We start from the raw sequence: 14005 nt of genomic DNA, 5'->3' as shown, positions 1-14005 counted from the left end.
ACCTTTGTCGACTTCCCTTTCTCATTGCTGCTTGATGTCAGGGAGAAGGAGTGAAAGGATGTTTTTTCATTGCTCACAGCAGTGCTCCCCAACAGACATCTTCAGGGTAATGTTTCTTAAGGTAACAATCAACAAAGCTTCAACAGTTCTCCCTCAGTGTATTTGCAAGCTGTTACACCACTTTTAGTGACATATTTTCCTTCACAGTGGAAGTATAACAGAAAATATGACAATGATAATGAAGCATATCACTAGAAAGAAGTAGATAGCAGGGCAATGACATGAGTGTGTGAAATAGTTATCAACCCTGGCAGTCCCTTCAGAAAATGACTGAATGGGGGAATAATGTGCTCACAGAACTAAAACTCCATTTGTAATTTGTTGGTTTTTTTGTTTAACTCAGATTAAACCTATATGTTTTCTAGTGTAACCTTCTATTTTTTTCATGTAATCTTTAAGAAAAATTTGTGGGAGGACACCAAATTACTATCCTGTTTTAGTTAAACAAATATCTTTTGGAATTCATAAAACTGCAGGATTTGCTATTGTTTTTGTTTGTAAGAGGTAGAAAAAGAATGTAGTATTATGTTAGTAGAAAATTGATCCAAAATACAATAAATCATTATCATTTAAGAATTAAAATAAGTTTTATAGGAAATGTTTGAATTTCTTTTTGTTTATTTGATACTTAATAAGCAAATCAAACAGAAATATTTGTCTTGAAAATATTTATTCTACGGTTCTTGTGGACTTTTTTGTTTGGTTTTGTTTGGTTGTTGTTTGTTTGTTTTGTTTGGGGCTTTTTGTTCAGTTTTGTTTTGTTTTTAGTATTTGCTCTCAATAGCCCCATTTCCTCCTCCACTTCTTGCAGAGAAAAACGTGTGAATTCAGGCTTTACTTGAATGTGGGAAACTGGGACATTTTTGCATTGCGTATTCTAGTTTTGTTTATTTGACAGGATTCTAGCAGAATACCACTTCTTAAAGTATGGACACTTTACAAAGTTAAATAAATAATTTTTTGGGGCACAACTGAAATATGGTTAACTGAAATATGGTTGCTTTTGAAATGTATACAGTAATTTCACAACCATAAGACACACCGGACTGTAAGGCACACCCCCCGGGAGTCTGCAAATTTCGCAACTTTGTAGATCATATAAGGCGAACCGGACTATAAGGCGCATTTTTTTTTTTTTTTTGCCGCAAAGATCCGCGCCGCACACAGCAAAATAACAGATTAGTAACGGAATCCCGCGATCGTGGAGTTTACTGGCATAAGCTCAAATTGGAAACATTTTAACAGATTGGTGTAGCCTTTAAACACAGCCTCAAGTGCCCTCCCCGGCACTCCCACCCATCTCCGGCTGGCGAGGCGGGGCTCGGGGCAGCCGCGACTTGCGGCTGCCACGGTTCAGGGTGGCCACAGCTCACACCTCGGGGTTGCTGCCGTTCAGGGCGGCTCAGGACTGTCCGCGGCTTGGGGCGGCGTGGTGCTGCCCGCTCCCTCTCTCCCTGTGCGGTTGCCACTGGCCAGGTGCTGGGCGGTGCCTCTCAGCCCGCGCGGCCAGCAGGGGCTGGGACGGGGGGCTAGGTGGTGGCTCTCAGCCCGCGCGGTCGCCGCTGGCTGGGGGCTGGCCGCTCCTGCCCCGCCTCGCGGCTGGGCTCATGGTTCGCACTTTTTTTTGGCAACGAGGAGCTAAGCTGCGTGCAACAAAGTAACGAATTACTGCCAGTTTGCAAATATTTTTCACAGACTGGCGTAGCCTTTAAACGCAGCCCCAAGTACCCTCCCTGTGCCGGATCCGGGACCTGGACAGCTGCCGCCCTCCCCGCGCGGCTCCTGCCTACTGCGGCTGCCCGCTCCCGCCCCGGCTCGCAACTCGGCACTCCCGCGGCACCGCCCCCCCATTGCAGCTCACACTGACAGGTTTGCGAATTTTGCAACATTGTCCATTATATAAGGCGCACCAGACTATAAGGCGCACTTCTGGGTTAAGGGAAAAATTTTAGTCAAAAAGGTGTGCCTTATAGTCATGAAATTACTGTAATTCAGATCTCTTGTCTGTTAATGTGTTTAATCCTTTTTTCTTCTTCACTGTTTTGTCCAATATCTTCCACCATCATTCTTGATTGTACTAATCAATGCAGTCCTCGGTAGTTTTCCTGAGAAAAATTTGTGTGGTTTATGGCGTGTGGTGTGTTCCTCCCCCAAGTCTGTCTTTTTTTTTTTCCTTTCTGACTTCTGTAGGCTTTTTCCAAATGAAGGTGAGGAGTTGCTCTTCAAAACAAACTTTTTGCTCCCCAAAAACTTACATTTGTTCTCATTAGCATCAGCCTAAACAAGGCAAATAGGCCTTCCTCAGCAGCTCAGTGATACTCACAGAAATACAGGTACTATGGGTGAACACAAAAGGTTCTGCTTACAAGTATTAGGTGATGACAACACAAAAATGAGTGTATGCATCCATCATAGCTCATGATGGTGTCCTAAACAAAACAGAAGCTTCCAGAATGGGATGTCATTGGGCCCAATAGGACATTATTGATTATGAATGGTCACTTAGAAACAACACAACTCTGGACATTGAGCATGTAGGGAGAAGCCTGTTCTGCCCAAAAGCCTGGGCAAGCTGGACAGCTAGCAAAGAATTTGCTATTTGCTATTTCTATAAGCATTTCACAAAATACTGCATTACAAAGAGGTTTTTCAGAGTCACCAGATAGCTTGTTTTGACTATTTTTCAGTAAAGATAGCTACAGGCACTGTGCTAGTCAGTCAACAAAACTGGGACTGTGTTTTAGAGAGAAAAAAAAGGAAGCAGATATTGGTCTGTTCATAGAAATGTGAAGCAGAAAAAATGCCCTGAAGAGACTCACTCACTCACACAAACACTAAATAAGAGATAAGAAAGAAGGGGTGTCCTAGTTTGGAGGACAGGTGTCTGCTAAGAAAGGCAGGAACCTCTCTTTGAAATGGAGAATGTAAACTCCCTCCCTCCAAATTATTATAATTTTCAAATCAAGCGACTCTCAGCCAAAAATATGGGAATTAGGAATAACAGTTCTTTTCTAGGGAAATTAAAATAGAAATACAGTACTACAAAGAAACAAACCCCAAACCCTGACAAAGACAGAGTACAACCTGACACTCTGTCAGGCAGGGTGTTGGTAGCAGTCCCATTAAATGGTGGCTGCAGTCCTCTTGCAGTGACAGATGTGATTCAGTTGAAGCAGTGCTCCTGTAGAAGGTGCAGTTTCCCTCTGGAGGTCCAGTGGTGATGTGGAGAAATCTCATTTCCCTCTGGAGTCCAGTGGAGAAAGGGGCTACCTTAGTGTCCCAAAATCTCTGTTTTTATTTTGGTAAGAAATGTTGGGCTATTCCCCCTGGCTGGAGCAACTTTCAATGGGATGCAGTAATTTTATCAGTCCCACAGTGGGACTCAATGGACCATTAGCAGAAAATGACTGGCTGGAGGAAGGATGGGTTTTGAAAAGATAAAGAACAATGCCCTACCTGGTTTCAATGGATGGCTCATTAGCAAAATATCTCCCACGGAGATAAGGATCACTGCCCCCAACCTCAACAGATGGTGATAGAATAGATACCTTTTATCACATCCTGTATTGTAACCCAAGACAAGGGGGTCTATAGTTTCTTTAGTCTTGGTTTACAACTAGGTTGGTTGCATATGTGTAATAAAATAAAACACATAAACAATAAAATAAAAGAATGGTTTTGAAAAGTAAAAATAATGAAATAATAAATTTTTAAAATATCTAAATAGGGATTTGCAATGTTTATCCAGACAAGGAAACAGTTTAAATAGACTTATGTATATCTGTGTTGGATCAGCTATAGAAATTTTTTCCGTTCAGTGAATTCCAGCTGATGTGCTATTAGGTGCTCAAGTTTTCAGGCTGAGGATTCAGTTCCGCAGCAACCCTGGATCTTCTGGTTGTCTTTAGGGAATGGTATGTGGATTTGAATATGTTGTCTTTTTATTATGTTCCAAAATAGTTTTGGCTTAATAATTAGTTTGAAACATCAAACATTCTTTTCTTTATCTCTGCCTGAATTTCTTAATTATAATTTAGTTAGGAAACTATTTCAGTCTTTATTCTGCTGTAGCACTGCTTATCCTCCCTGTTCTGATGCCATTTGGAAAGATGAGGTATGACTTTTTTTCTAATTAGTAAGAAAAAATAGTCAGCTAAAAATATTCAGTTAATGACTCTGATGCTTTGTTAGGGCTTGAGAAGAGATTTTTTAATATAGCATAACAATATCTTATAATGATGTAGCAATAAGATGCTTTGTTTCTGAAAATTGTCATATGTCAAGTCATTGTTGATCATCTGTTGAAATGGAGCATGATGACCACTCAGACTTAGAGTGCATAATTTTTGAAGTTTAGCAGTGTACCTTGACAGCATTTTAAAAATGTTTCTGCATTTTTATATCACCTATTAGTATTTTAGAGTGACTGAAGAAGTGAATTTTATTTTTGAAATTAGGACAAAAATCAAAAAAGGTGGAAGTGATTTAAAATGGTCACCTTGCAAGGCAGAGATAAGCATGAATTCTGGAAATACTAGTTGATGTGATAGAAAATGGAAGAGCAAGAAATTAGAAAGCTGGGAAATGAAAGGTTTTTTTGTGGATGACATTGGTAAGGTGTGAAGCGATGCTGTCAGTGATGGAGTTGGATTGGGTTCTGAAATTGTGGTATTGGAAAAATATACGGGACAGATTCAGACCAGGTAATGTTTTCCAGCTAATAAAGCTGACATATAGCTGATATTCTGGAATTTTGTTACGTTGGGAAAAGCTGGGAAGAATAACAAGATGGAAATAACATTGGGAAGAAGTTGTTTTTATTTTTTTTTTTTTTTTCTAAACAGTGTTAAGTAAGGGATCATGTGTTTCAATTGGTAAAGCTAAAATGATAATTTGGCTCAGAACAGGGATCTCTGTAAAGGGACAGTTTAGATACAGTTATAGTGACATAAGAAGACTGTTATATTTTGCTTGTTAGGAGAGACTGATTCTGTTTCCATCTTTATGGCAAAAGTACATACTTAAATAGATGCGTAAAATATTGGGGGACTGCCATTAAAAGGTTGTGACTGCTTACTTATAATCAAAAAGAGGAAGGAATTTTATATATTTATTTATACCTACCCACATGCATGTATATATATTTAAATAACCATGTAGAACAATCTCTGAAGAGCAAAATTATATGGACTTGTTTTGTAAATGAACTTCATAAATAAATTGTGTATGTGAAAATTTTTTACCTTTATGATACTTTTGTAAATAATTTTTGGGCTTCTGAGAGAAAATATATTCAGCATTGCACACAATAGGTCTGTTTCTTTCCTATAGGCAGCAGGTTTTCTTTCTTACATATCAAGAGTAACCATTTGTCTTGTGTTCCCTTATCTGGGAAGACTCCAGAGGAAGAACTTCTTTGCTTAAAAAAAATACAGTTAATGTGCTGTCTGTTAGAGAAAATCATTCTTCTGAAATTTGGTGGCCCTTAATGATGTGTTTCTGTTGTCATAGAAATGAGGATTTTTTTTTTTTATAGGTTTATTTTTTCTGCCTTTGCTTTTTATAACCTTCTTTTTTAAGTTTATCTTTGTACTGGAAGTGTTGTGCTTCATAAAAGAAAAGATACTTCCTTTATCATCTTTTTAATTCCCTTGTATGTCCACTAGAGTTTGATGGCTAAAAAGCTGAGGAAGAAACAAATATTGGGAGATGAGAAGACACTGGGCATGTACTTCAACTTACTGGTACAGAGTCTCCGTCTGGGAGGGGAAAGAAGGCATCATTGCAATGAAGTATGAAATGGTAAAGTTAAAAATTTGATTGGACTAAATATTAGATGTTGTTAACACTTTCCATCTCATACAGATGTGAGTTGCAAAGTTACTGATGAAGGCCATGAAAGCAATACAGTTTCTACTGTGTTTTCTGTCATTGACTGAGCAGGAGGTTTTTTCCTTTGTGCTTAAATACAGTGTCATGTTGTTTACAGTTCTTTCATACTTGTTTTTTCTGGATCTTGATAAGAAAAATGATTCAAACATAAAAATGGTTAATACTATTTACAGAATAATTTAAAAGTGACATTAATGAGTTAATCCTGTGTCAGTTCTGATGCCAGGTACCCCTGAGGCATGTCTGCAGCAGACAGACATCTTCAAGATGTCCATGACACACTGCATAGAATTTCCATCCTTTATGAGGTTCAACATACCTCACCACCTGCCATGCTTTTATAGCTTTCTTCCTCACCATTAAATGTATCAGTTAGAAATGGTCTGCTTCATCACAATAAAACCAATAATTTGTGATCTAATGAGTGTGAAATGTCCATGAAGGACATGTAATATATGTTAGAACATCAGACAGGACCATCTGTACATCCTCCTGTAACATCTGTACATCCTCCTGTGACACCTGCAAGCTACCATGGCAGGACAGAGCATGGGGTCATTCAGCGGCCACTTGGGATGACATATGGGTACTAGCTGGGGAGGCTTAGCTGGGTCAGCATATATCTCAGGATCACTAATTCCTCATTATGTCTTCAGAATGATTCCCCCAAAGCAGTTTTTCTGTAAGTGTATATTCAAATGAGCTGAAGCACAAGTGATATCTGTAAAAATAAGCACATGAACATTTTTGTGCTGATTCAGAGACAAAGCAGGATTCAGGCTGTAAATAATTTGAGCCTGTGCTGTGAAGACACGGGTTCCTCGCTTCCAAGAAAAGGTGGGAAAGGTTGAAAGAGATGGCACTTGAGAAGCAAGTATGATCTCTTTTGCATAGTGTCTTCTTTCATGGGAAAACCTTCATTTTACATCTACCATTGTTTTTGCCCTGATAAGGTATTTCATCCTTCATCCAAAGTTCATATTATAATGAAATAGGTATGCAGTGAATAACAGCTTCAGCTGAGTTCCTAAGAGGTAGATCTTGCAAACTATTATAAGTTACTGTAGTCTGCTTTGAGAATGAAAAGCATGGGGAAAAATCGGCAAAACCCATGTGTATCTAAGCTAGCTTCTACTCTTCAAATCTTTAGTTGCATGCTGTTCCTCCACTTTCAGGGTTTTTCCACCTTCTCTGAGTATTTAACTTTTTAGCTGTCCTGGTCATTTCTTTATTAAAAAGTTTCCTTATTTTTAAGGTTTCCCATATGAACTTTAGTAAAACAATGATTGATACACTCTTTTTCTCTGCTTTGTCATAGCTTTTCTGTGTGTTGTTGTATATTTTGAAATCTGATGTCTCAGTGTCTCACTGGTTTTTCTTCTGTATTGATGTACTCAGTTCATCAGTGTCTTCACTTGGGGAAAAACTATATTTAAATTTTTGTATAAGTAAATTGTTGTGTCTCTTTAAAAAAAACCAAAATTATGATATTTTGATGCTTATTGTTATTACAATTATCAACATAATGTTAGAAAAAAAAGAAAAAATCTTGTTAGTACAGGATAATTTAAAAAGGTACATAGCAAGTTAGTAGTTTATTAAACATATCCTTCAAAAATTATGCCAGTGGTTAATTCACATCTAAACATCTGAGATTACTTGTTTTAGGTTTTATGTGTAAGTATACAAAATATTTTTGAAGTGATAAGAACATTGGTTTTGGAGTAGATATACATTTTTATGATCTACACTGTTAGCAGATAGATTTAGAAATGAAAACAATCTTATAAGGCATTACACAATTCAGAAAAGAGTGTTCATTTTACTGTGATCCACACTTGAATCCTTAATGGTAAAATAATAGTAGAATAACTGTCATGAGCATAAGAACACTTAAAAAGTCCAGACCAGATTTTGCTGTTATTTGGACCGTAGTCTGAGAGACAGACTGGTAAACTTCCTGAGAATCCATTACCAGAGTAAGTGCTGACTTTACAATTATTATATTTATACAAGGATTGATGGAAAAAATATTTTGTGATGCTTTTATTTGGTAAAATTTCTGCAGTTTGGGGTGTACATTTTAATAAGCGCAAAGGAGGCTTAGGAAATCTGATATTCAAAATATATCTAAACCAGTAACCAGTTTACTTCTGTTAGAGTAAAGGTGATAGTTTGGGAAATGTGGTTTGATTTGCTGTGTTTAAACATCTGATAACTTTTACTCTCTTTGTGGGAACCTTTTTTTTTCCCCTTTAGTCATCTGAAAACTGATCTGTAATCCATTTATGTGATTTAGTTTTCCAGATTAGGAAGATCCTCTAATTATGCTGTATTAAGAGATTGCAATTAGAGTTTGTAATGGAATCTTAGCTTGAATACCACCTAAAATGTGCTGCTTTAAAAAAAGAAAAAGTGTTTTGCTAATCTTTATTTCCCCCAACTTGTCCTGTTGTAATAAGAAAATTGAATGCTACTTTGAGTCTTTCAAAGGCAGTAAGTAAGTAACAGAGATTAAAAAAGGGATTACAGGATCCAGGGTGTTCACTGAACCAGCATCATTAAACCAGTGCTCATGGAAGATATTTATAAACTGTTCTTTTGTAGCCTGTAATTGAACACTCAGTTTCAGTTATGGTTTTTAAATCTCTTTCTCTGCTTTCCTAGGAATAATAAAGAGATGGGGTGAGGGATGCAGTGAAACACTCAGTCTATGTTCTGTCAGGACATGATTTACATGCCTTTTGTTGAGGGGCATGCATATTGCATAAAGGTCTCATTTGCTGGACACTTTGCATCTGAATAAAACTACATAGGAGTATATCTATGTATGGGTGTGTCTATATGCATAAATTTACATATATAGATACATAAACATACATATACACATGCATATTCATGTATCTAGAGCACTTAATCTCTAGAGCTTCAACAGTGTTAGAAGTCTGCAATTTTTATTTAAAAAAATAATTTTTTGTCTTTTCTTTGGCATGACAGTTTCTCTAAGTGAATGGCAATGATGCCTGGTTTAGATTCCTTACATTTGTTGCATTTATGCTATAAGAAATAGGCATGCATTGCTCATGAGGGAGTATGCTAAGGAGTAAAAAGCTTGCTGGTAAACTGCTATAAGCAGAGTCTAACTTCTATTATTTTGCAAATTGTATATTTTTGGTCTCTCAAGTTTCAAAAAATAAGGCAACTAAAATTGTCATTATAATAATCATTAAACATCTATGATTTTTTCAGCTTGACAATTATCCATAAATCATAAGCTTTCCATGCCAGTGGGAGGACCCACCCAGCAGCCTTTTGTTTATTTATCTTTTTTTTTTTTTTTTTCACTCAACTGCTAATCTCCCTTTTTTGGCTTGTTTTTCCTTTCTTCCTACTTTTCAGAGCTTGGACGAAATGGACGCAGTTGGAGAAAAGTCAAGCGTTAGCAAAAATCTTCACAAAGAATCTATTGTAACTGATCCCTGTTTCACTTCAGTGCCTGGTAAAATCGTGGAGGAGATCAGTCTAGGCATTACTGAGAAACATTACAGTTATCAGTCACAGCCAGTTCAGGTTCAGGAGGGGAAAGTCCTGCTTATCCCACCTGATGATATCCTTTTATGATAAGGTAACCCGCCAGTTGAAGAAGGGAAGCCAGTGAGTATAATACTTTTGTATTTCAGTAAGACTTTTGGTACAGTCTCTCACAGGATCCTTCTGACAAAATGTCCAGCACACAGCTGGATGAAGATATCATGTGATTGGTGAGCAACTGGCTCATGGGTCAAGCACAAAGTGTTACAGCGAATGGGGTGACATCAGACTGGGGACATCTTCATCCTTGGATTCAGGACTCTAAAGAGTGCTAAATGTGCAGATGCTAGTAAATCGGGATTTTAAGGAAGGCAAAGCCAGGTCCTGCACCTTGGATCTGCAACTCTAGATATACATGCAAACTGGGAAATGAGAGACTGGAGAGCAACAACATGGAGAGAGATCAATAATCATTAATGACAAGTTGAATCTGAGTCAGCAATGCCTTGCCAACCAGGAGGGCCACCCATCTCCTGGCCTCATTGCAGTTTGCAAACTTCCTTGTGACCAGTGATGGAACCTGAGGAAATGGTCAGAAGCTGTGTCACAGGAGTTTCAGGCTGGAATTAGTAAAAGGTTCTTCACCCAGAGTATGGTTGGGCACTAGAAGAGGCTCCCCAGAGAAGGGATCACAGCACAAACTGGACAGACTTCGAGAAGCATTTGAACAATGCTCTTGGTGTAAGCATGGTGTGTGCCTTGGGGCTGTCATATGCAGGGACAGGAGATAATCCTTCTGGACCCTTTCCAACAAAAGATGTTCAGATCCTATGTCTTGTTTTGTCTAAAAGTCTTAATTGCAAAGATTTTTTTGTGTCAAATAATGAACAAATCCAATGCCTAAACTAGTGTAATGGAGGGATAACTTTAACCAGCTTGGGTATTTCAGGTAGACAGGTTATTATTCTGTGGTTTGTGTGCTGTACACATGCAGGAACTTGGCTATTTGTTCTGTATGATGATTTGTGTGGAGAAACTGTAGAATCTGAAGTAAAAAGCAGAAGAAATTGATTAATTATACACAAACCCCTAATGAAATGTAAATTAACTCCTTCATCTGCACCTTGTAGGCAACGTGTGCGTAACAAATATTGAACCTTAAGGTAAGATTTAAGCATAATAGTGTTTTAATGATGCCTTGAATCCAGTCCATTACGCTTGCACATGGTGAACTGCGATAGAAGTGAGGGATCCTGAATTCAATCATCTTATATACCACTTGTGTTTCCCAACAGGAATGGTCAAGTTCTTCCTTTCTATGACATATGACTGATGGTGAGAACTGTTTTGAAGCATTCTTGTCTGTGTATTTTTATCTTTAGCCCCTCTCCTACTTTATTTCTATACTGTTATATTAATGTTTTTCTTGTTACAGTTATTGTATGTTATATATGTGTGTTGTGTATTCTTCTGTGCCCAGCTGCCTTCTTAGCTACTAACTTAGGAGTCCTTGTCAAAACAAAGGGCTATACCATGTACCACCTTTTGAAATCATCAGAATGTGCTTTCAGACACTCCTCAAGATTTAAAGACAAAGCAGAAACTCTAGGGAGCCAAAGAGAAACTTGAATGCTTTAATAGACCGGTAATCTCCTGTTGAACAGGGGCACACTGGGAAATACACATACTGTTGTTACATGTAGGATGGATAATATTTTTAGTCACAGATTTTTGGTTCCATAAGACTGGTGGGAAGAGAAAGCAAGGTTTGGATGTAAATAATTTTTCCATTCATCAGACCCCAAAATTTTGAAGATATTTGAATGAATACTTTGGTGTACAAAGACCACAAAAGTCAAGGGTCTCTCAAAGCACATTAAGGTATGAAATCTCTCAGCAAATGTGATTACAGCTTTAAATAATTAAGCGATTAAAACCCAGAAGCATCTAATGTGGTCATTTAGTCCAAACTCCTGAATAATACAAGTATTAATCAGAGAATTCCTATGACCTAATTTAATTAGCATTTAACTAAGAAAATACTGATTATTATTTAGTTGAGTTGTGTGTGTGTGTGGGTCCAAGAATCCAATCCTGGCTAATTTCTCTAGTGTTTGGAAGAAATAATTTAAATATAATTTCTATTCTCCAATGTCTAGTTTCAAAATCCTTTTACATTGACTTAACTTTAACAACTTTGCGGTAGATCTGTTTTCTTGTAAGTACTCTGGTATAATTAGGTGCCCCTCACCTTTATTCTTAAATTTACCATACTAACAGGTTACAGTTTTAAACTGAAGGAGTGCCTGTTGCCAGTTTTAAAGCACTTCCAGTTTTCAGCAGTGACTTTGCATTGATGGCACCAAAAACTGTATGGAATATTTCAGTGATATTTATAACAGTAAGAAATCTTAGAATACAATCACAGTGTTTTGGTTTGGAGAAGACCTCTGAAAATACTGCAGTCCAAGTCCCCTGATAAAAGCAGAGTCTGCTGGAACTGTATGTGTTGAATATGCCACCCTATGAAATGTTCTATTTATAATCACTTGATCTACTACATATCTGTATGGTTATTTATTAGTACATCCACTCCTTATAGCACTATCTGGGGTGGAAAGGGCTCTGTTGAATGATCACAATGCTGTGCTTATGTCATGGTTTATGTCCCGTTTTGAAAGGGGATGTGAGCAGCTGTCTGTTGTTGTGCTTTAAATATACTTTGAGGCTTACTGCTGAGGTCTAGAGTATCCATGTGGAGAATCTAGCTACAATATTTAGAAACCCATATGTAGAAATGTATTATTTGGCATCTCCCTCAATTATACTGCCATTCATATTCAGTTCTTCATTAATCCATCAACCAGGGGCATCTTTTCAGAGTTAAACCTTACCAAATGAGCAGCAGTATCCTTTGGGAATATATCTCATTTGGACAACTAATTTTGATCTCAAGACATAAAAAGCAAAATTTTTTTAGTCTTAGGTATCAAAATGATTGAAATTCTTCAGAATTTTAGAGGAATGATATCGACAGTGTTAACTAATTTTACTCTGGAAAATTGTACTTATTTTCAAAATAAAACCGGTAAAAATCATAAAACATATCCAGTCAGACTGAAGGTTTTGAATTACAGATGATACTTGCAATAGTTCCAGATAATAGTCTGGAAGTATATTAAGACTGGTATTCTGAATCTGTTAATAAATTTTTATTCTCTTTCTCCTCTTGATCGATATAGCGCGTATGAAATATATATTTGAATACTGATATGAGCAGGTTACTTCTCATCTCTTGTGTTTTAAGTCTGAATATCATATGAAATGGTGAAAGATCTTCTCAGTGAAGGATTTTTTTAACCAGATGAGGCTTTCACAAAGAGGTTAATTTTTTGAATAGGATAATGATGTTTGTGTTTGTTGGTATAAAACATAATGAAGTTATATGCAAGGAGGTTGTCTTCTCACTCTCCTCTTCAATAAAATTTCTGTTTCTAGACATGTTAAAATAAAGAAGAATGCAAAAAGAAATGCGAATAAATTAAGGTCATCAAGGAAAGGATGTCTGTTATTCTTCTGTCAAATGTAACATCCAGACTTGAGCACAAAAAGTAGGAAGAGACTTTTTCTATCAGGTGAAGCCCAGTACTGAAATTTCTTTAGACTATATGACCATGCTGCTATGTCTTGACAGTTGCCTGTTTTAAACTTGTAGTTTGTTCCTCTAGTAGAATGTAATTTCCTCAGAAAAAAGAAATTATTTGGAATTAGTAGAACTATACAAATCCCATCAATGGGGTAAGAAGCAATATTCTGCTAGCATTGCATTTTCCTTCTACTTTCTTCCTTCCTCTTTTAACATTCCATATCCCCACTAATTCTGATAATTTTCATGTCATTAAGCATTCCTCCTTTCCCTGGTCACTTGTGTGAGTGTCTGCTATGAGTTAAACTCAGGGCCATGTGCTCTTGGTTTATTACTCTGTAAGTATTTCATGAAGATGTAGACATGAAATAGACATCCCAGAGCAGACATTTAGAGATATTTTTGAAGTCTTAAAGCTTCCCAATGCCTCCTTCAAGATTCCTCTGTTGGACTATTCCAAAGATGAAATATGACGTGCCATAATTTTATAGTTACACTTCTATTTTGAATACAAAACGTAAATTGTGGAGTACGCTAAATAGAAAATTGGAACACCAGTTTTAATTTTTTTGTGTGTGTTTTCCAGATTTCTATAATCTGCTGCTTAATTTACATAAAATATTTACTACCTGTGCATTTACATTAGTGTTTAGGTGAGTTTAGGAGTGAACTTTTAAAATGTATGTCCCACTTTCCCTCACCTGCTGTATTTTGGTTTGCATCATAGAATATTCTCTAAGAACATAATTTTTTTAAATAATTCATGTTTTCATAAATATTTTTATATATGCATTATAATTTTTTTGTATAATGGAACCGGAACATGCTTTCCAGGAGTGAACTGTACACCACTCCAACTCCTGAAGTGCAGTCTTT

The sequence above is a fragment of the Catharus ustulatus genome, chromosome 5 (assembly GCF_009819885.2).
Source record: "Catharus ustulatus isolate bCatUst1 chromosome 5, bCatUst1.pri.v2, whole genome shotgun sequence".
Classification (NCBI taxonomy): domain Eukaryota; kingdom Metazoa; phylum Chordata; class Aves; order Passeriformes; family Turdidae; genus Catharus; species Catharus ustulatus.
This window is presented reverse-complemented; position numbering follows the sequence as displayed.